The following is a 22613-nucleotide window of genomic DNA, read 5'->3' on the forward strand; positions in this document are numbered from 1 at the left end:
CAAGTCTATAGTACTGACATGTAGAGAAGCAGCTGAACAGCACTTTAAAGAATTGTAACATCCCTTTGGATAGTAGAAATCCTTTTGGAAAGGAAGGCTGTGATTAAATTCTTTGCAGTTCTTGACCAAGGAAATGAATTATAAGTTTTAGTTCTCTGGCAATACTGAACAGCCTGTCTCACCATTCATGCAGAATTATGCAAAACATTGACTTCACTGGGTCTGGCTGCATTTACGTCCGCACTGTATTGGGGGCCTTCCTTTCTGCCTCCATGTTGTTGGTAAGCATAAAAGCTAGGAAATGTGGAGACAAGGAAGAGGGTTACATTGAAACTTAGTGATATTAACCTTCTCTTACTGCTTGTCTGTCTCATGAAACAGTTGGGCTACAACTGGGATCATAGCAGCTACAGATAAAGCTGGAAAGGGCTTTAGATAGACTGCAGGCCCCTATTTCCCAAAGTGGAGGATGTATATTGCGTGCACCTGCATGTTACAATAATAGGTGGAGGTGCAAAGGAACTTCCTGGGTAAAGTTATTTACACTTCAGTTTCTTCAGACATGATGATTCTATGTGGCCTCTTGCTAAAGCCACCTGGCCAGGGAGGGGGGGTCTCCTGGGTCCAGCTGGGCGCCTGGGGGGGGGGGCAGGGGAGGCGGGCCACAGTGGGGAAGGAGCAGCAGTGGCGTAGGAGATTAAGAGCTCGTGTATCTAATCTGGAGGAACCGGGTTTGATTCCCAGCTCTGCTGCCTGAGCTGTGGAGGCTTATCTGGGGAATTCAGATTAGCCTGTGCACTCCCACACATGCCAGCTGGGTGATCTTGGGCTAGTCACAGCTTCTCGGAGCTCTCTCAGCCCCACCCACCTCACGGTGTTTGTTGTGAGGGGGGAAGGGCAAGGAGATTGTCAGCCCCTTTGAGTCTCCTGCAGGAGAGAAAGGGGGGATAGAAATCCAAACTCTTCTTCTTCTTTCAGTTTTGCGCCACAGACTCATCTGGACCTGGTTGGGGGGCGAGATTCAGCTGGAAGAGGGTGTGTGAGCGTGTGTGCGCGAGAATGCTTCTGGGGGGGGGGGGGCATCCAGGCTTCCCTCCATTTCCCAGGACCCACGAGCCTCCCAGGGCGCGGTTTCCCTGCTGCTACTCGCAGAAGTTGGCGCCTTGTTTTGTGTCTTGGCTGTTGTGGAAGTTACTGGGGTGCAAAGGGCTTTGGACTTCTCCCTTTCCCTGCTCCTTCGCCCTTCACGGTAGATCTTGGGTGGGGGGGGGGGAGGAAGAAACTCCCCTTTCCTGTCCTTTTCCAGAGCTGCCCTCTGCTTTTGCCTCTTCCAGGACCGGGTATGGGGTTTTTTGTTGTTTAAACGTTTTTTTTAACAATCCTCTTCTTCTGTAATGAACCAAGGAAAGTCCAGTCAAAAGTAACTTTAGAAAAGTTATTTAATAGCTGGCAATCAGTTCTGAAAGCGTGACAGGCGAATTCTGGCTACCCAGAACTCAGTAGCAAGCCTTTATTGGCATAATAGACAACAGTAACATATACAATGCAGAAGATAAATGTTAAGTGGAAGGAAATCTACTGGCATTTCGTAATTTCAAGGAGAAAGTCTGCCACTATAGAGGAGAAGGAGGAGGAGGAGAAGAGGAGGAGGAGGAGGAGGAGGAGTTTGGATTTATATCCCCCCTTTCTTTTCTGTAGGAGACTCAAAGGGGCTGACAATCTCCTTGCCCTTCCCCCCTCACAACAAACACCCTGTGAGGTGGGTGGGGCTGAGAGAGCTCCGAGAAGCTGTGACTAGCCCAAGATCACCCAGCTGGCGTGTGTGGGAGTGCACAGGCTAATCTGAATTCCTCAGATAAGCCTCCACAGCTCAGGTGGCGGAGCAGGGAATCAAACCCAGTTCCTCCAGATTAGATACACGAGCTCTTAACCTCCTACGCCACTGCGAGAGAAGGATCAGGATTGTCCAGCAAGTAGTGTAATCTAAATAAATCGGGGGGGGGGGGCTACCCAGAACTCAAGCGGTAACTTAAAACAGCCCGAACTCCTCTTCCCACTCCATTAAAGAAAACAATTCATTTTCGTACAGAGAAAGTTTCCCAGCAGATAGCAACCAGACAGTGAGTAACCAGGTCTGGGCGAACAGATTTTGGCGGCCGAAGAGTAAGATCCAAGGACATCCTGAAGGAAAACACCAGCACCTGACATCTTCCTCCCACCTCCCTGACTTGCTCAGAAAAAAGGGACTTGTGGAGGGGGGGTGGTTTACCTGGAGGCTTGTGAGTAAAGGGGACACTGGACTGGTTTGGGCAGCAGGACTTTACATTTTCTGGAATCAGGATCTCAATTTTTTATCTCAGAACTCACCCAATCCCCGTCAAAGGTAAACTCAACCATCGCAATTAAACAGTTGCCCCCCAAAATCCCTCTTCTAGTCAACTAAAAACAACCTCTTGAAGTGCAAACCTGGAAGCGTATACTCTGAAGTAAATCCCACTGAATTCAGTTACTCCCAAGTAAGTGTGTTTAGCTGGGCTGTTAAGAGGGGGTCAGCTTTTCTCCTTTCATTCTCCCCACAAGGCTGCGCTTTGTAAGGGTTCAAATAAATAGACATGTTTCCCTTAAAAAGGAAAGGGAAAAAACGTAATTAAAAAAGAAACACACTGTTCCAATTGGTTGTAATATGAAATATTTCCACTTTCCCTCTGGGTGAGAGAGTAGAAAAAATTGGCTGTGTGGGATCGTGCTGAAGGAAAAACACTTCCAGATAGGCCAAGCTTTCATTTTTTCCCCTGGGCCTTTTATTAGTATTATAGTTCATTCTGTAACTGAAAATCTCATTGCAGATGAAATATTAATTGCAATTGGTCTGCACAGATAAAAGTGAAACAGCACAAGTGGTTAACCACAAGAAGTTCACATTTAGTAGCTTTTTGCTCAGCTGCTGCTAGGCGGATCCTTGGAAAGGAACACAGAAGAAGAAGAAGAAGAAGAAGAAGAAGAAGAAGAAGAGGAAGAAGAAGAGGAAGAGGAAGAAGAAGAAGAGGAGGAGGAGGAGGAGGAGGAGGAGGAGTTTGGATTTATATCCCCCCTTTCTCTCCTGTAGGAGACTCAAAGGGGCTGACAATCTCCTCGCCCTTCCCCCCTCACAACAAACACCCTGTAAGATAGGTGGGGCTGAGAGAGCTCCGAGAAGCTGTGACTAGCCCAAGGTCACCCAGCTGGCGTGTGTGGGAGTGCACAGGCTAATCTGAATTCCCCAGATAAGCCTCCACAGCTCAGGCGGCAGAGCTGGGAATCAAACCCGGTTCCTCCAGATTAGATACACGCGATCTTAACCTCCTACGCCACTGTGTATATGTATGGGGTGGGGGGCTACATTAACAAAATCACACACATAATTTTTTTTAAAATATAGGCATATGCAATATTTATATAGTTATGCCATGCTTTAAAAATAACTTGCATGGGGGCAAGAAAGTTGGTCATATCCACTTGCCACATTATGTAACTTTGCTGGGGGAGGGGACATTTATTGTTATCATAATACCCATCATTAGCAAAAAAAATTAAAAAACAGAGCCCCCCCCCCCATCCCTGGGGACCTGAAATGGCCTTAACATAACTTAGACGCAGGCAATTTGACATGTGATCAGAAGAATGGTTTTTCTTTTTCGATCCCTCTGGACTTTGCAATGTGAATTTCATTTGGATCATGAAAGTGAGTGGTACCTCTTTCCATATCCTGTTCTATGGGAATCAAATTCATAAGTGTTTTTAAAATCAGAGATGTCTGGGGTGAATAACTTGCCTAAATAGGTTCCACATAAAGCCCCCTTCCCCAGGCCAACACAAATGTAGTTATGCCAGCTTTCAATGGGCTAAGAGAGTGTAGTGGTCAGAGCATCAAACTTGCACGTGGGAAACCCTGGTTCAATTTCAAAACCTTGGGCCAGACCCTCTCAAGTAGGTTCTAGCTCACAGAGGGTTGCTGTGAAAATAAAATGGAAGAAAAAAAGGATAATGTCAGCTGCTTTGGATACCCATTGGGGGAAAATGTGAAGTATAAGTGAAGTAAATAAAAGGGAATTCAGAAAACATAACTAGGCACTGCAGGTTTCAGAAACCTAGTTATGTTTTCTGAATTCCCTTTTATTTATTTATCCATGTCTGTGTCTGCGTAGTTATCTTCTTTAGGACGAAAGGCTTAAATCCTAAGGGCAAAGTATGGGTCGACAAGGTCAAGAATGGTTTTAGAGCTGGCAAAGGTGTAAAGGGATTGTATCTGAACGTGCAAGCACATCTATCTGTTGGAATGGGTGAGTGGTAGGTGGTAGGTTTAGGTCAAGCAAAATAAACGTCACGCATGAATAAAGCTTGCATGAACCTGGAGGACTCCTTGCCACTGGATGGTATGAGACTTGCTAGCTCAAGTTGCTCTTTGAAAAGACTGATGGCCGCAGACTTTCGCCCCCCTCGCCTCTCACAGTCATGGTGGCCCCCCCCCCCACAGTCCTCGGGGAATAGAGGAGGCAAGCCAGGAAGTTTGCTCTGCAAGGGAGACGGGGCCTCCTGCCCCGTTCCTGGTCCCACACACACCCCGCCTGGGCTTGAGACCGTGGAGCGTTGCCTGCACATGCTCAGTGAGCTTTAGTGAAGTCCTGAAGTAGGAGAGCCAGCCCTGACTTTGCTGCTCCCCATGGATCGAAGATACGAAGCCCAGTGTGGTTCCTCACCCCTTCACTAAGTGCCGCCTAATCTCTTTCATACAGTTGGTTCATATGTTGTGGTGACCCCCAACCCTAACATTGATCCATTTTACAGATGGAGAACACTGATGCAGAGAGTCTTAGGTGACCCCTGGGAAAGGGCCATTCGGCCCCCAAAGGGGTCCAGACCCCCAGGTTGAGAACCACTGGTTTGGTGGCTCCTGGATTTATCTAGGTCAGTGGTTCTCAACCTTCCTAAAGCCAAGACCCTTTAATACAGTTCCTCATGTTCGGGTGACCCCCAACCCTAACATTGATCCATTTTACAGGTGGGGAACACTGATGCAGAGAGTCCTAGGTGACCCCTGGGAAAGGGCCGTTCGGCCCCCAAAGGGGTCACGACCCACAGGTTGAGAACCACTGGCTTAGCCCTAAATCGGGAGGCATTTGAATGGTCACCAGTGGCGTATTTGCAACAATTTCAGTCACGCGGGGGCGCCAAAATGCCCCCCCCCCGACTGCATCAGTTTAAGCAATGGCCGTGGCGGGGGGGGGGGCGGGAAAGGGGTCGGGGTCGGGGGCCTTCGGCAGGGGCTGCTGCTGCTGCTGCTGCTCCCGTTGCTGGAGGTTCGTCGTGGTCGTCGCTGGGGGGACTCTGGCCGCCAACCCTCCCTCGCTGGGAGGGGAGGGGCTGGCAGTGGAGGAGCGCTCGGCTGGGGGGTCCTGGGGGGGGGAGCGGTGGGTCCGTCGCTTGCAGGGGGCAGGAGGAGGGGGCAGCTGCTGGCTGGGTGGGTGGGGGCAGTTCTGGTCCCGGGAAAGGGAGACATGCGTGGGGCAGATCTTTGCTCAATCAGGAGGAGGAGGAGGAGGAGGAAGGCTCCCTGCTCGCGCTGCTGGAGGTTCGTCGTGGTCGTCGCTGGGGGGGACTCTGGCCGCCATCCCTCCCTCGCTGGCCCTGCTGGACGGGGAGGGGAGGGGCTGGCAGTGGAGGAGCGCTCGGCTGGGGGGTCCTGGGGGGGGGGAGCGGTGGGTCCGTCGCTTGCAGGGGGCAGGAGGAGGGGGCAGCTGCTGGCTGGGTGGGGGCAGTTCTGGTCCCGGGAAAGGGAGACATGCGTGGGGCAGATCTTGTGCGCCCCTTCGCTCAATCAGCAGGAGGAGGAGGAGGAAGGCTCCCTGCTCGCGCTGCTGGAGGTTCGTCGTGGTCGTCGCTGGGGGGACTCTGGCCCAGCCCCACTGTGCATGGAGGGTGCCCCGCCTCCCAGTGCCGGCAAGCCCCCAGAGCAGGAGGCCGGGCAGCTCCGCCCCCCTCCAAGCCAGCGCGTGGCCACTCGCCTTCTCCCCACCCGGCTGGCTGGCAGCACAGAAGTGGTACCTGCAGACCCAGGTAAGCGCAGGCCGGCCTGGCGATGGGGCGGGGCGCTCTGCTCCGGAGGGCATCGGGGTCTTCAGGTGGGGTGTGAGGTTGAAGGGGCAGCCTGCTCCCCTCCCCTTCGGGGGGAGTCCCTTCCCTGCGGAAAAGAGGCGCTGCCCACTCCCCTCCATGCGTGCCAGAGGCCAGCCCGTATGGGGTGCTTCCCCCCCCCCCATGCATTTCCCCAGCCCCAAGAGCCTCCTTCCCCTCAGCTGGTGCAGGGGGCTTGGGAAATGCAACCCCCCCCCCCTCCGTGCACCGGCTGAGAGGAAAGAGGTAGTTTTGCGCGGGGTGTTTTAAAACTTTTGCAAGCCTCGTGGGGCAGGGGGGGGGGTTGCCAATCCTCCCCCCCCCCAGCTGCCCCGCGAGGCTTGTAAAAATTAAACCCACCCCTCAGCTGGTACACGGGGGGGGGGGGCTTTGCATTGCCCTAGCCCCCTGCCCCAGCTGAGGGGAAAGAGGTGAACTTGCGGCTGGGTTTCCTCTCCTTCCATTAAAAAAACCAACCAACAGTAGAAGGGCTCTTTTCTCCTTTTTGTGAATGGAAGGAAGCCTCCTGCCAGAGGGGAGTGCTGGGCGGGGGCAGGGGCTACCCCTGCACAATTGTATCTCTCCCCCCCCCCCCATTACACCATCTTGATCCAGTCTCGGCTGCCCCCGCTTTGTTTTAACGCAACTTTCTATTTTCATCCCACACTCACACACACTGCAACTGTAACCTCAGCTTGTGGGTTCAGTGGGGCAGGACTTGGAATGAGTTTGCAGCAACAAATTTTAAAAAAACAAAATGGTGTACTTTCTCAACATATAACATCAAACATCAACATTTAACATCACACTTCAAGGTCCTGTTCAGGTTGCATTTTCAAGTCCTTATATTTACAGTCTACTGATAACTGCCAAGTCCAATTCTTCTCTGCAAGTGGGTTGGCTCCTGAGGACTCCAAGGGCTTGATGAACAGGATTCAACACGATGAAGGTTTCCAGGAGAACCCTCACCCATTACAACCACAAAAAGAAACCCTTAACAAGGTGTTAAGGGCTTATACAACCAAGGTCCGAGTCTGGTAGCCTTGTCTCCTCCAACTACATGAGGTCTGCTGAAGCCTCTTGCTGCTTTGAGTCTCCACCCGTTACTGGGTCAATGTAAAGGTTTCAGTGGTGTTGATTCTCTTCACAGCCAGCTATTGGCCTTGACTGGAGTCTCCAAGATCTTCGGGCGGGGCAACCAGAACATAGCGAAAGCAACCACACTGTTAGAAGGCTTATCTCACAGAGCGAGATGAGAATTCTGTTCCCATGAGAATGGGACTGGCGAAACCGGGAGGGGGGATGGAACGGGGAATGTTATAACCTGTAGTTTTAGCTGGGAGATCCCATCTCCTCACGCCCGTGAAATACTGCAGCGTGAAGCTTTCTAAAGATGCTCTGGAATAAACGGTCTTTTAACCAAAAGCCTTTTATTTCTGCTCTATGGAATTCCTTACATTGTGACAGGAATCTATCTTCATTTTTCTTTTAAATCTCAGTGGATCTCTGGTGTTCCGGCATGCAGAGATTGAATATTCCTGAAACTGTGGAAGGCACGGTAGCCCCCATAGAGGGTTCCGAGCCTTCCCTTCCTGATTCGGAGGAGCCAGCGGGAGAAGCAGGGTCTGCGCTGGTAACTCTCTCCCGCCCCTCGAATAATCTTCAACACGAAGTCTTCCCCTACTTCGTTGGGGATGAGGGATGCCGGATGCGACTCGATGTAATGGATTTGCATGGAGGCGTTTTGGGGCGGCTGGCTGTCTATGGATCGCCGTCGGCGCCTCGTGGATCCGGATCTCTACCTCGTTTTCGTGGATTACAAACTCCCAGATGCAACCTGTCTCGAGGAGATAGGTCTGACTCACTCTTCATCGCGGCAACTCCAGGAGTCAATTGAAGCCATTCCTTGACTTCGTGCTTTTCCGATGATGCTCCCAAAAAAGAGCCCACAGTGATGTAGTATAAAGCGCTGGGGCCAGCACTTCAAGATCCGGATGCTGAAAATGAAGCCATTCGTATTCATAAAATCTATTCAGCAGGGCAACCCGTTCTTTTGCCGCCAATTTGCTCAAACGTGACTTTTCGTCGGGCGGGCCGGCTGCTTTCAAAGCTTCCTCCTATGAGTGGCCTGAACGCATGAAATGTGAGTACTTCTTTGACGCTTATCGATAATTAAACTTCGGGAAACAGTGCTTCTATCCGCATCCCGCTGCAGAGCGTCACTACTGAATGGATCGATTTGGGATCGTTATAAGTAGCGGCTCGTCTGGATTCACGCTTCGCTCGGTATCACGCCGAAACTCCCGCTACTCTGACCGCAAAACTACCGCGAAGTCAAACCCACGGCCGTCTCCACCGTAAACTACCTCCTCGAACGCCGCTTCGACGCTTGGGATTGTGCCTCCATTGTGGAGGGCCAGGCCATCTAGCCAACTGCCCGAAAAAAAAAAACAGGAAATCCACCCGCTCGACCCCATAGCCCCGCCACTCTCCCTCTGCCAAACCAATTACCGAGAGTCCGGTCCTCCACCGATAGCCGGGCTCTCATCCAAAGCGCTTCCACCGAAGATGGCTTTTCGAGGAGGGGGAAGTAACAGTTTTGTCTCTTCTTCCGCACTCCATGGACATGGGTCCTACTCTCAGATCCCGGGGTGAGTGAAGGTAGCGCCCCATTACTATTCAGCTTCCCTGGCTAACCCGCTACATTGTCAGCAGATCACCTAGCCCTCAGCCCTCGTTGATTCTGCTGGCTGCTCCCATTGTTTAATGCGACCCCAGGTGGCGGCTGAAGAGCTTCGGCTTAGATCGGATCCTCTTAGTGAAGCCCATCCGTTTACGCTTACTCAAATGGATGGCAGCTCCACTTTCGGTGAAAGGCCCAGGGCCTTCGATTTAAAACGCAAATCCGTGTTTCTCCTCGCTAAGCTGACTATTGGGAGAAGAGATTCGGTTCCTGTACTCGGTTCTGTTCCGTGGCCAAACACTCCATTGTCTTGGGCATGCCATGGTTGTTATTACATGAGCCAAATATCATTTGGAAAGAACGAATTCTAGGAATTTACGGTGATCCCCCTGGGTGAGGGAACATATGAAGTGGGGAGAAAATCCACCTCCCACAGAACTTGTATCTTTGGTTTCCTCTGCGTTGCACACCTCAATGACTTCCAACCCCACAGACATTCCACAGGCTTATCGAGATTTAGCCAGAGTGTTTCAGGAACAGGAGTGCGATCAATTACCCCCCCATAGAGATACTGATTGCAAAATTATACTTCAGCCCGAGCCCAACTACACTCAAAAGGTAGAATACCATCGTGATGAGCCCCAGCTAAGAGAAGGAGCTCGCGTGCCTTTTTTCCAGATAAAAACCTTGCTCATAGCGGTTTCATACGACGGGCCACCAAACACACCCACGCCGCCCCTGTTTTATTCGTGAAGAAAAAGGACAGCTCCTTGAGACTGTGTACTGATTATCGTGGATTAAATGCTGTTTCTATGTCCAATAAATACCCTTTGCCCTTAATCAAGGACCTTTTAGATGCTTTGGGCAAGGGCCGGATTTTTACTAAGTTGGATTTGAGGGAGGCTTATTATAGGAGTCCAGAATCGCAGAAGGCTGCGAACATTTGACAGCATTTAATACTAAATTTGGACAATATGAATACTTAATAATGCCCTTCGGATTAGCTGGAGCCCCCGAGCTTCATGGCCTCTTTATCAACGTAAGTTTTGCATGATTTATTTGTATAAGGGGGTGGTGAAATTAGGTGGTAATTTAGATGATGTCTTAATTTATTCGCAAACTATGGAAGAGCAACTGTAGGACCTTGGATTTAGAAGTATTGCAACGCTTAATACTTGATCAACTCCCTCTTGCAAAAATTATCCAAGTGCTGTTGTTTCATCAATCCTCCATAGACTATTTGGGCTAGTAGGATCTCATCCGGATGGTTTAAAAAAATGGATCCTGCAAAAATAGAAGCTGTCCTCCAAATGGCCTCGCCCCCACCAACAACAGGAAGGAACTACTGAAAATCTTTCCTTGGTTTTGCTAACTTTTATCGTGACTTCATACCCCAATTTGCTGAACTGGCCCTTCCACTTACAGACCTTTTACGCACCAAAGGCAAGGATTCACAGGCTGCCAAGCCCGGGGCCCCCCTGCCTTGGTCTCAGGAATGTCAATCGGCATTCCAAGCGCTTTGAAATCGGGGCCACTTCACGTGAGAACTCTATCTTTGAAACATTCCCCGACTCGACCTCCCTTCGCGGTGGGGTTCAATGAGAGATGCTGGCCGGACAAAGGCATTGCCGGCGCGCAGCCCTCTTGCCAGAGAAATAAAAGATGGTAAGGAAACTTGTTCGTGTGCTTATTTATCCAAAAAACTTCTCCCGCCCGGAGCTCAACCGACCGTAGGGACATGTAGGGACAAAGAGACGCTGCTATCAAAAGGTTGCTCCTTAAAGCACTTTGGCGCCATCTACATTGAGGGCGCCAACACCCTTCCAAGTTTATCGGATCACAAGAACTTTACGCCTCTTCCACTTCAAAATGTTCGCATGGGCAATCCGCGCTTGGCTGATTTTTTTCTCCTGTTTCTCGCTCACTGTTCATTTCTTTTTTTCCTGGAAAACTAATGTAAATTGGTTGATGCGCTTATCTCCGCTTCTCCCCCGTAGGTGGAGGGGGGGGGGGTGGTTCATCGCTACGTGATATCCTCACGCGACTGTGGCCTCTCTCCCCAGTTAGGGTTGGCTGTCACTGGTCTCTCTGTGACCTCCTCCGGCTTCCTCCTTCTTCAAGTTCGGCCACCTCACTACATCGCCTCCCTTCCCTATATGGGAAACTCGAGGGATAGGCGGGGCTCCGCTAACTACCAGAGGGAGGAGTGGTGACTCCCAGTTGGCGCTTTGTGTGGATGGGCGCTTGGAAGTTGCTGGGGATTGTTGGTAATGCGCTCTCCCCCCCCCTTCGTGAAGCAGGATCTCGAGAGTTCGCCATGATGCCTCGCCGGGCTGGACATTTTGGCTTTCAAAACGCGGCATTTAGCTCCGCCGCCAGCCTTCACAAGCCTGGTGGCGGCCATGCTAAAGACATTGAGGCTTATATCAAGGGGTGTTCTGTTTATGCAGAGGCTAAATCCATTCCGGGAAAGCCCCATGGACTGTGTTAAAGCCTCTCCCAGTTGCCTCCCGGCCCTGGGAGGTTATCTCAATGGATTTCATTACGGATTTGCCAGAAAGCCAAGGCAACACAGTTTTGTGGGTGGTGGTGGACCTGTTCTCCAAACAAGCCCATTTCATCCCCTGCACCACCATTCTCCGCGCCCTAAATTGGCAATTTACTGTTTATCCAACATATCTATCGCCTACACTCTCCCTCGCCAAGGTGGTGTCCGGATCAATGGGCCCCAATTCATCTCCTAAGTTTTGGAAGGCTTTCCTTGGGGTTTGTTGGGGCTACCAATTCGGCGTTGCCGCCTTCACCACGCTCAAAGTGACGGAGAGTCAGAGAGGATCTAAACAGAACTCTGGAACAGTACTTTACGCTTGGCGCACAGCACTATGACTAATCACCAGGACAATCCATTGGTGTGATTTAATTCGCTTGCTTTGCAGAATATGCGCGCATAACAATGCCATTCATAGGTAGCACGCAAAACCCCTCTTGAGTTCATTCGTGTCTGGTCGCTTTCTCCTTCCCACCACTGCCCCAACTACCCATGGAGGCGCTGCACCCTCCGGAGTTCCAGCAGTGGATTTCATCCCTGGCTGAGGGGTGGAAGACGGTCCAGACTGCCTTGCAGCAAGCCAAAGACTCTCAAAAGTTCCAAGCGGATAAACATCGTTCTGATTTCCTTTTGCGCAGGTGGGGGCTTCTGGGTTTATTTGTTCTACCAAGAATCTTCTCAGAGACGACATATACCCTTTCAAAGCTGGGTAAAAAATTCGTGGGACCTTTAGGAATTACAAAAGTAATCAATGATGTTACTTTCGCCCGCTTGATCTACAAGGCTTCCACCTCTTTAAGTAATATCCATCCCGCTTCATTCCTTTCCAGTTTGCTCAAGGAGGCTCCCGCTTCCGATGCTCTGGCACTGGTATCCTCCGGAGATACCCCACTGACTATAGTAATTGATGGCCACAAGCACTGCTAAGTGAAATTGACGCTTATTCTGACTCCTCGCTTTAACCGCAATCGCTTTGCAATATTTGGTTTCCCTGGTGGGGTGGGTATTCCTCTGGCCATAATCAATGGGTGTACTCGGAAAATATCAATGCCCCCTCCCTTGTTTCTGCTTTCCATCATGCCTACCCACAGAAACCCGGGGGGGGGAGGGATTTCTCTTAAGGGAAGCAGAGTGTAAAGGTTTCAGTGGTGTTGATTCTCTTCACAGCCGTTTGGCCTTTGACTGTCTCCAAGACTCGGGCGACGGGCCAGAATCCGCAGCAACCACACTGTTAGAGGGCTTATCTCATACAGAGCTTAGAAGATGAGAATTCGTTCCCATGAGAATGGGACTGGCGAAACCGGGAGGGGGGATGGAACGGGGAATGTTATAACCTGTAGTTTTAGCGGGAGATCCCATTCCTGTCACGCCGTGTGCGTGAGCTTTCTAAGATGTCTGAATAAACGGTCTTTTAACCAAAAGCCTTTTATTTCTGCTCTATGGAATTCCTTACAGTCAACCCATTCTGAGCATGGGGGTTACACAACCACTACTAAAGTGCAAGGCTTCCGTGTGATTATTTTACTCCTTGCCCGTTGCAGGGGCTCTTTTTTAGGGGTTACTCTCCCCTCCCCAGCTGCAGCCGGAGAAAGCTCGCACAATTGCCCCGGGGGGAACGGGTAAAAGTGGGCAACTATATAACCAGAAACGTGCGGTCTCTTTTCTTCATGGGTTGTGTCTCCTCATCTTCCTGCCACTATCTAGGTCAGTGGTTCTCAACCTGGGGGTCGGGACCCCTTTGGGGGCCGGACGACCCTTTCACAGGGGTCACCTAAGACTCTCTGCATCAGTGTTCTCCGTCTGTAAAATGGATCAATGTTAGAGTTGGGGGTCACCACAACACAAGGAACTGTATTAAAGTGTCGGGGCATTAGGAAGGTTGAGAACCACTGCTCTAAGCTGTGCAGTTTTGGTCAGAAATTGGTATGTGTGAACTGCTTTGGAGCCCCTGTAAAGGTTTGCTAATCTGTAAAAGCAAGAAGGGAGATAAACCTGGGACCCCCTTCTCCTGAGCAACCTTCCACAAGAAAGGCTGCAGGGTTTCCCAGTGGTTCTTGCCTGAACACTCACCCCTACCTATGGAGACAGGTAAGGAAGTAGATAGGATAACAAGGCTCTCGGTTGAGGTTCCTGAAGAGAGTCCAGGTGGGGGAGTTCCCTTCCAAATGCTCTTCTCACAAGGTGTTGGTTTGCTGGCTGATCCTGAGTACACTTTTCTCCATCATCCTTTTGTGCTGTGCAAGTAAATAAAATATGCGCCTTGAATCCAAATTGCACTGTTGCGCATTTCAAACGATGCCTTTGAAACCCAGGCTTCTCTTAAGTGTACTGTATACATCATACATCGATGCTTGCTGGGACGTGCCAACAGATATTGGCCACTGCTTCTGAAATGAAAGCACTGAAGATGAGAAACAGACAGATGGAGACAGGCAAGAAGAACGTGAAAACTAAATAAGACAGTCACTTTCTTCAACTTTTAGTCCTGCAGAGAGGGGGGTGTGCGTGCGTGCGTGCGTGCGTGCGTGTAATGGACAGGTTCTTCAGTTAAGCCTTCGTCTCTCCCCCCAAATAAGAACATAAGAACAAGCCATCTGGATCAGACCAGAGTCCATCTAGTCCAGCACTCTGCTACTCGCAGTGGCCCACCAGGTGCCTTTGGGAGCTCACAGGCAGGAGGTGAAAGCAATGGCCTTAAGAACATAAGAAAGAGCCTGCTGGGTCAGACCAGAGTCCATCTAGTCCAGCACTCTGCTACTCGCAGTGGCCCACCAGGTGCCTTTGGGAGCTCGCAGGCAGGAGGTGAAAGCAATGGCCTTAAGAACATAAGGAAGAGCCTGCTGGATCAGACCAGAGTCCATCTAGTCCAGCTCTCTGCTACTTGCAGTGGCCCACCAGGTGCCTTTGGGAGCTCACAGGCAGGAGGTGAAAGCAATGGCCTTAAGAACATAAGGAAGAGCCTGCTGGATCAGACCAGAGTCCATCTAGTCCAGCACTCTGCTACTCGCAGTGGCCCACCAGGTGCCTTTGGGAGCTCACAGGCAGGAGGTGAAAGCAATGGCCTTCTGTGGCTGCTGCTGCTCCCGAGCACCTGGTCTGCTAAGGCATTTGCAGTCTCAGATCAAAGAGGATCAAGACTGGTAGCCATAGATCGACTTCTCCTCCATAAATCTGTCCAAGCCCCCTTTAAAGCTTTTAAATCTGTCACTTGCTTGCCTCTTGTATTATCCCCAGATATTCATCATAATTTTATTTGTGAGCTCTTTTCCTAAACCAAACCCCTATATATTTGTATTATCCCATGTTTTAAAAATCCAATTGATCCCTTTATTTTAAATGAAATCTGCCATGTTATGCAATAGGGGGTTGGCAGTTATGTTGTGTAAGTAGGATTTGGTGGCTAAATTTTTGACAAATCACACTGTGCAGTGCTGTCTTTTAGAGAACAACTGATCACACACATCCCCCCCACCCCCTAACCTCCTGATCTCATCTTTTCTCAGAGGTTGGAGTTTTTATCCTTCTGTAGAACTTGTTCCACATTCAAAACATGTATTGCCTTTGAAATGTGTTTTTTCCAACTCTACTGGTCCACATAAAATACTTAATACTTGAGTTGTGGAGGCTTATCTGGGGAATTCAGAGTAGCCCAGGTACTCCCACACATGCCAGCTGGGTGACCTTGGGTGCTAGTCACAGCTTTTTGGAGCTCTCTCAGCCCCACCAACATCACAGGGTGTTTGTTGTGAGAAAGGGAAGGGAAAGGAGATTGTAAGCCCCTTTGAGTCTCCTATAGGAGAGAAAGGGGGAAAATAAAAACAAACTCCTCCTCCTCTTCTTCTTCTTCTTCTTCTTGTTCTTCTTCTTCCTCCTCCTCCTCCTCCTCTTCTTCTTCTTCTTCTTCTTCTTCTTCTTCTTCTTCTTCTTCTTCTTCTTCTTCTTCTTCTTCTTCTTCTTCTTCTTCTTCTTCTTCTTCTTCTTCAGGTTTGGCTACAGCATCAATTTTCATACTTAAGAGGCGACATGATAGCCATGTTTTGATATTTGAAGGGATGTCATATTGGTGAGGGAGCAAGCTTGTTTTCAGCTGCTCCAGAGACTAAGACCAGGAGTCATGGGGTCAAGGTGAAGGAAAAGAGATCCCACCTAAACCTCAGGAAAAAACTTCCTGACAGTCAGGGCTGTTGGACAGTGGAATGCCCTACCTCGGAGTGTGGTGGAGTCTCCTTCTTTGGAGGTTTTTAAAGAGAGGCTGGGTGGCCAGCTGTCAGGAGTGCTTTGGTTGTGTGTTCCTGCATGGCAGGGGGTTGGACTTGATGGCCCTTGGGGTCTCTTCCAACTCTATGAATCTAGTTCAGTGGTGGCGAACCTTTGGCACTCCAGATGTTATGGACTACAATTCCCATCAGCCGCTGCCAGCATGGCCAATTGGCCATGCTGGCAGGGGCTGTTGGGAATTGTAGTCCATAACATCTGGAGTGCCAAAGGTTCGCCACCACGGAATTCTAGTTGAACACATGAAACTGTCTTCTACTGAATCTGGCTATTTTCCCAGCAAAGTCAGCATTGTCTACTCAGGCTGGCAACTGCTCTCCAGGGTCCCAGACTGAGGTCTTTCCCATCACTCACTGTGTGTTCCCTTTAACTGGAGATGACCAGGATTGAACCTGGAATCTTCTGCATTCAAGTCAACCTGCCTTTACCGAGTTAGAGCCAATGTTTTCAACCAAAAGCATGACAAATGTCATATTCAACATCAAAATATATTGAAACTATGTATTTGGAGGTAAAATGCTGGGGGTGCCTGCTGGCGGCGGGTGAGGCGGCCTCAAGAAGAAGAAGAAGAAGAGTTTGGCTTTATATCCCCCCCTTTCTCTCCTGCAGGAGACTCAAAGGGGCTGACAATCTCCTTGCCCTTCCCCCCCTCACAACAAACACCCTGTGAGGTAGGTGAGGCTGAGAGAGCTCCGAGAAGCTGTGACTAGCCCAAGGTCACCCAGCTGGCGTGTGTGGGAGTGCCCAGGCTAATCTGAATGCCCCAGGCGGCAGAGCTGGGAATCAAACCCGGTTCCTCCAGATTAGATACACGAGCTCTTAACCTCCTACGCCACTGCTACACCAAGAGGTTTAATACCCACTTGCACTGGCTTGGAGCTGTTTCTCAGGTTAACAACCTACCTCATAGGGTTGGTGTGAGGACAAAATTTAGGAAAGAGAGTTGGTGGGGAGAGAGCCATGTATGTTTTGCTGGGTGTGTGTGTGTGTGTGTTTTGTGAGCTGGTGCAAAAGAAATCATTGTTTGGGTGTAGTGTGGGAGGGTGGCCGCCCATACAGGGAAGGGGGCTTTTGTCCCCGGGCTCCAGTTTGCCTAGATACGTCTCTGCCTCTGATGCTCCTCTGCTGGGTGTCAAACTCCAGCCTGACGTGTGCAGCAGCAGCAGCAGCAAGCCTCTATTGGCACAGACAACAGTACAACAATAGCACAAAACAGGTTTAAAAAACACAGATCTGCAGTATAGGAAATAAATATTAAATGTAAGGAAATCTACTGGTGTTTAGTAATTTTCAGGAGAAAGCCTCTGCTATCATACAGAGAGAAGGATGTGGCTTGTCCAGCAAGTAGTGTAATCTTAGGCTCATTCCGCACATGCAGAATAATGCACTTTCAAACGGCTTTCAGTGCTCTTTGAAGCTGGGCGGAATGGCAAAATCCACTTGCAAACAGTTGTGAAAGTGGTTTGAAAATGCATTATTTTGCGTGTGCGGAAGGGGCCTTAATGAATCGGGGAGATCGGGTAAGTGTAAAAGAGTAAGATTCACACTGAGCCCATGCATGATATGTATGGGGGGGGGAGAGGGGTTGGGGTGTTTACTCGTGCATTTGTCATTTCATTTGTTACTGAAACTAGGGAGAGCGGAGCCACTCACCTGACTCACCAGCGACATGTCCGCAGCAGGTGGAAGTGCAGCCCCCCTTGACGGGAAATTTGCGCAAATGATCATCGACCGTGGTAAGTGTTTGTCTTTGTGTGGGAGGGAGCAGTGGTAGGATTCAATCATTTAACAGCCGGTTCTGAACTCCCAGTGGTGGGATTCAAGTCATTTAACGCCCGGTTTGCTGTTCTAATGACCGTTTTCAGTATAAAAAAAAAAATACCGAAAGGTCAAATCTTTCTGTCTGTTTTGTGATCATTATCCCCAGAGATCCCTAGATGTTGCCAAATTCTTGGCACTAGTGCAACACATTCGCCGCAGATTTTAGTGTATATGTATATATAAATATAAGTATATGTGTATATGTGTGTGTATGTGTGTATATTAAAAAACCATTGATAATGTCTGATTTATTGAACGTGATTCTCCTCAACCTCTCTGTTGTATTTTAAAGTCATGCCAATAAAAGGTTGATGATGATGATGATGTCTGAACACAACAATCACGCATCCCATGCCCCGTGATTAGAGGCTTAGCCGCAGTCCTCTCTATGACACGCACCCCCACGCCAAAATGTTGTGTTTGGTGCACATATCCAAACCACAGATCTGACTGTAGTGAGCATGCGAGCTGGCAGAAATGGCAGCATCTTTCCCTCAGTTTAAAACCTGGATGAATCTTTGTACGTAGGCCATCTGTGCCCGTGCCCCAAGCAAAGAACGGCCCTCCTGGGTCCGCCCCCTGCCAGCCAGGTGCAAGCCGGCTGTGACCAGACTCAGGCGCGCAGCTGCAGGAGTTCTCTTAATGATGCATCGCCTGTTCACAACCAATGTACAAGCAATGATGTAGTGCCCCCTCTCTGCTTTTTCCATCAGGGTAACCCTCATATTGAGGGGCCCTGCCGTCCCTCCTTTTTGGGGAGGGTTTTAAATATGGGTTTCCTGGACGCCTTTCATTGCATTAACTGCTGTTTTACGTGGAGTTTTAGTAAGTTTTAATGATTATTAAATGGATGGAGCTTATGTAATTTGTTATTGTGTATTTGTATGGTCTGCTCCTCTATTCAGAATTGTATTAATTTTATGTTTCTCCATCTCGGTTGGGCCTGATTTTTGGATACCAACACAGGCCCTCCTGTTTCCCTCCCACTCTTTTTAGCCGTGGATCGGGCGCCGATTTTATGAAACTGCTGCTGATATTTTATATTTTAAATTTTAAATGTTACACTCAAACTTTGATCTTAAACTGGTAATAGATTAAGGCTTACGTAATATGATTGCTGTTTGAATGACAGCCATGTTGTGAGCCGCCTCGAGCCCTTCGGGGGGGAGGCGGCCTATAAGTCAAATAATAAAATAAAAGGTTGTACACCGCCCGGAGCCCTTCGGGGATGGGGCGGTATAGAAATCTAAGTGATGGATGGATGGATGGATGGATGGATGGATGGATGGATGGATGGATGGATGGATGGATGGATGGATGGATGGATGGATGGATGGATGGATGGATGGATGGATGGATGGATGGATGGATGGATGACAGCGGTGTTCATCTGTTTGATTCCTACTTTGTTTCAACCAACCCCTCCTCCTTTCCCTTCCAGTGGACAAATTGGAGGAGGAGATTCGAGTGGACGAACACCGAATCTGGAAGGCAGCCATGAAGATTCAGCTGCTCTTGGGCAAGTTGATAATGTCTGAACTTATTTATTGAACTTGATTCTCCCCAGCCTCTGTGTTGTATTTTAAACTCATGCCAATAAAAGGTTGATGAAGATGATGTCTGAACACAACAATCCAGTAGGTTTGTTTATGGGAGACACAATCTAAGCATCTCAAAAATGAGACCCTTATTAGCCACGTACCTGAAAACCACTTACGATAACTCTTGTAGTTCCCTTACTGCAGTGCTGGGGGTGGGAAGAGAAAAGACAGAAAGACATTTCAGACTGACTGCACTAACTCTACCATGCAACACTCAACACGGCCACTTCACCAAGGGTGGGAGCAGGAAGGGGGGGGTCCGAAGCAGAGGAAGGTGAGTGGGTTCCTGGGGGCTGAGCCCATGCGTGGGGGATGTGTGTGTGAGTGAGTGATATCTATGGGGGGAGGGGTTGGTGTGTTTACTCGTGCATTTGTCATTTCATCTGTTACTGAAACTAGGGAGAGCGAAGCCACTCACCGGATTGCCAGCAACCTAATACTGTTTTCTGGACTTTGACAGGGCCCTCAGGAGAGCCCCCCAATGATCTACTTTGGGACATGTCCACAGCAGATGAAAAGGCAGCCCTCCTTGACTGGGGGGCTAGAGCAAACGATCATGTCCACAGCAGATGGAAGGGCAGCCCTCCTTGACAGGGGGCTAGAGCAAACGATCATCAACCGTTGTAAGTGTTTGTCTTTGTGTGGGAGCAGTGGTGGGATTCAAGTCATTTAGCAGCCGGTTCTGAACTTCCAGTGGTGGGATTCAAGTCATTTAACGACTGGTTTGCTGTCCTAATGTTTTCAGTATAGAAAAAAAATACCGAAAGGCCAAATCTTTCCGTCTGTTTTGTGATCATTACCCCCAGAGATCCCTAGATGTTACAAATTTGGCTTAGTGCAAATACATTCGCCGCAGATTTGAGAGAGAGAGAGAGTGTATTAAAAAACCATTGATAATGTCTGATTTATTGAACGTGATTCTCCTCAACCTCTCTGTTGTATTTTAAAGTCATGCCAATAAAAGGTTGTTGTTGATGATGGTGTCTGAACACAACAATCATGCATCCCATGCGACGTGGCGCCGCAGTCCAGAGGCATAGCTAAGGAAAATGGAGCCCGGTGCTCCCCCCATGTCCGTTTGTGGGGGGGGGGGTTTCTTAGTTTTTTTTTCAGTTTGTGGCCTGTAGGGCATGTTTTAGGATAGCAGCATCAGACTTCAGGATATTTTAGAGATTCTCCTGATGACAATTAACCGTTTAGGAGTTTGTTCAGGTTCATGCCATGGATCCCCAAAATGTAGCCCCCATCTCCCATTAGGGGCTTCCCATTGGAAACAATGAGGGATGGGGGCGCCCTCTTTGGGAGTCCATAACTTTGGACCCCCTGAACCAAACCTACCCTAGCTTGGGTGGTATCATCAGGAGAGTCCCCCGAAAACTCCCTGAAAGTTTGGTGCTGCTAGCCTAAAAACGGCGCCCCCTGCAGGCCAAAAACTGAAAAACACTAACAAATTCAAAAAACAAACCTGGAAATTTTACATGTTCTCCCCAGTCACAAGACTCGTGCAACGCCACTCCCTGCTCCTTGTAGTTGGCCTCTGCTGCAGTCATGTAGAAACCTGCTTGGACAACACGGATTCACACACATCCTCATTATTTTTGCAGTCATTCTTTCCAAAATCACCACCTCTCAGATTCCAGCTGAGCTAGTGGGTGGGGAGGAGGGTTGGGGAGGCTAGGAATGGGAGAAATGGGGTGGCGCAGGAACAGAAGGCCTCTACTGGGCACCCAAGGACCTAGCTGGCCTTTTGGGGTGGTTGGGGGAAGAGGGAAGGCTTCTGCCTGGCCCCCAACAGTCCGGGTTGCGCCCCCATGCCCGCTTCCACTCCTATTACCTTTTGGAGGCTCTGCTTCAGTTTAAGGCAGCTGACACCGCCTGAGGTTTCCCTCCCCCTCCTGCCTGGCAACTTCTTCAGCCTGGCCTCTTGTCCTCCCTTGGGGCCTCTTAAAGGAAGAAGTCCCTTTAAGGGAAAGGTCCTTTCCCTTTAAGAGCCTGGGTTTTAAGGGAGGGGCAGAGAGGCCAGGCTGGTCACAACCGGTTCTGCAAACTAGGAAAAAAACACTTAGCTGCAGGTTCTAGCGAACCGTCTGAATTCCACTTTCGGGTGGGAGGTGTCAGAAACGTTAAAGTGTATGGAAACAATCCCTTTTCCTTTCCCAGGGATTCTGGTGGCTGTTGAGGGTAACCCTCCCTAGGCAGGGGCCCAGCACAAACTCCCTGACCTTTGAAAAGATATCGCCATGCAACCCTCAGCTGGGAAGCCGCCAGTTTCCGTGGCACCCCTCCCTCTGACACGCACCCCCATTCCAAAATGTTGCGTTTCGTGCACATATCCAAACAACAGATCTGACTGGAGTCCTGTGTTCAGTTCTGGTCGCCACATCTCAAAAAGGATATTGAAGAGAGAGAAAAAGTGCAGAGAAGGGCAACGAGGATGGTTGAAGGATTGGAGCACCTTCCTTATGAGGAGAGGCTGCAGCTGCTGGGGACTCTTTAATGGAGAGGAGACGCCTGAGGGGGATATGATTGAAGTCTAAAATTATGCATGTAGAAAATGTTGACAGGAGAAATTCTCTCTCTTTCTCAATAAATACCAGGAACCAGCACTCCAGGCCACTGCGAAAGTAGCAGAGAGCTGGACTAGGATGGACTTTACCCATCCCAGCTGGCTTGTTCTTATGTTCTTATGACTGTAGTGAGCATGCAAGCTGGCAGAAATGGCGGCATCTTTCCCTCAGTTTAAAACCTGGATGAATCTTTGTACGCAGGCCATCTGTGCCCGTGCCCTAAGCAAAGAACGGCCCTCCTGGGTCCACCCCCCCTCACCAGCCAGTAGTCGGCTGTGACCAGGCTCCAGTTAACGCCGCACTCCAGTTCTGTTCATGATGCATCTCCTGGCAGCCCCCTCCAGGGCCTTTATACCTGTCACACCTGTTCACAACCAATGTACAAGCAATGATATAGTGCCCCCTCTCTGCTTTTTCCATCAGGGTAACCCTCATATTGAGGGGCCCGGCCGTCCCTCCTTTCTGGGGAGGGTATTAAATATGGGTTTCCTGGACGCCTTTCATTGCATTAACCGCTGTTTTACATGGAGTTTTAGTAAGTTTTAATGATTATTAAATGGATGGAGCTTATGTAATTTGTTATTGTGTATTTGTATGGTCTGCTCCTCTATTCCACATTGTATTAATTTTATGTTGTACATTGCCCGGAGCCCTTCGGGGATGGGGCGGTATAGAAATCTAAGGAATGAATGAATGAATGAATGAATGAATGAATGAATGAATGAATGAATGAATGAATGAATGAATGAATGACAGCGGAGTTCATCTGTTTGATTCTTACTTTGTTTGAACCAACCCCTCCTCCTTTTCCTTCCAGTGGACAAGTTGGAGTGGTGGATGAGAAGGATCAGACGGCTCACCAGGAAGCTGTAAGGAATTCCATAGAAGCAGAAATAAAAGGCTTTTGGAGTAAAAGTCCGTTTATTAAGACATCTTAGAAAGCTCAAATACACGCAGTGGCAGGAATG

At 49.5% G+C, this 22613-nt stretch overlaps 1 long non-coding RNA gene across 1 annotated transcript; it reads left to right on the forward strand.

Annotated features, from left to right (window-relative positions):
• The first annotated feature begins 6046 nt into the window (after window positions 1-6046).
• On the forward strand, window positions 6047-18997 carry LOC125432074. Its single transcript, XR_007244392.1, has 3 exons — window positions 6047-6093; window positions 17291-17392; window positions 18919-18997. It is a non-coding gene; the product is annotated as an uncharacterized LOC125432074 (long non-coding RNA).
• The last annotated feature ends 3616 nt before the right edge of the window (window positions 18998-22613 follow it).

This window comes from Sphaerodactylus townsendi, linkage group LG04, assembly GCF_021028975.2.
Source record: "Sphaerodactylus townsendi isolate TG3544 linkage group LG04, MPM_Stown_v2.3, whole genome shotgun sequence".
NCBI classification, from domain to species: Eukaryota; Metazoa; Chordata; class Lepidosauria; order Squamata; family Sphaerodactylidae; genus Sphaerodactylus; species Sphaerodactylus townsendi.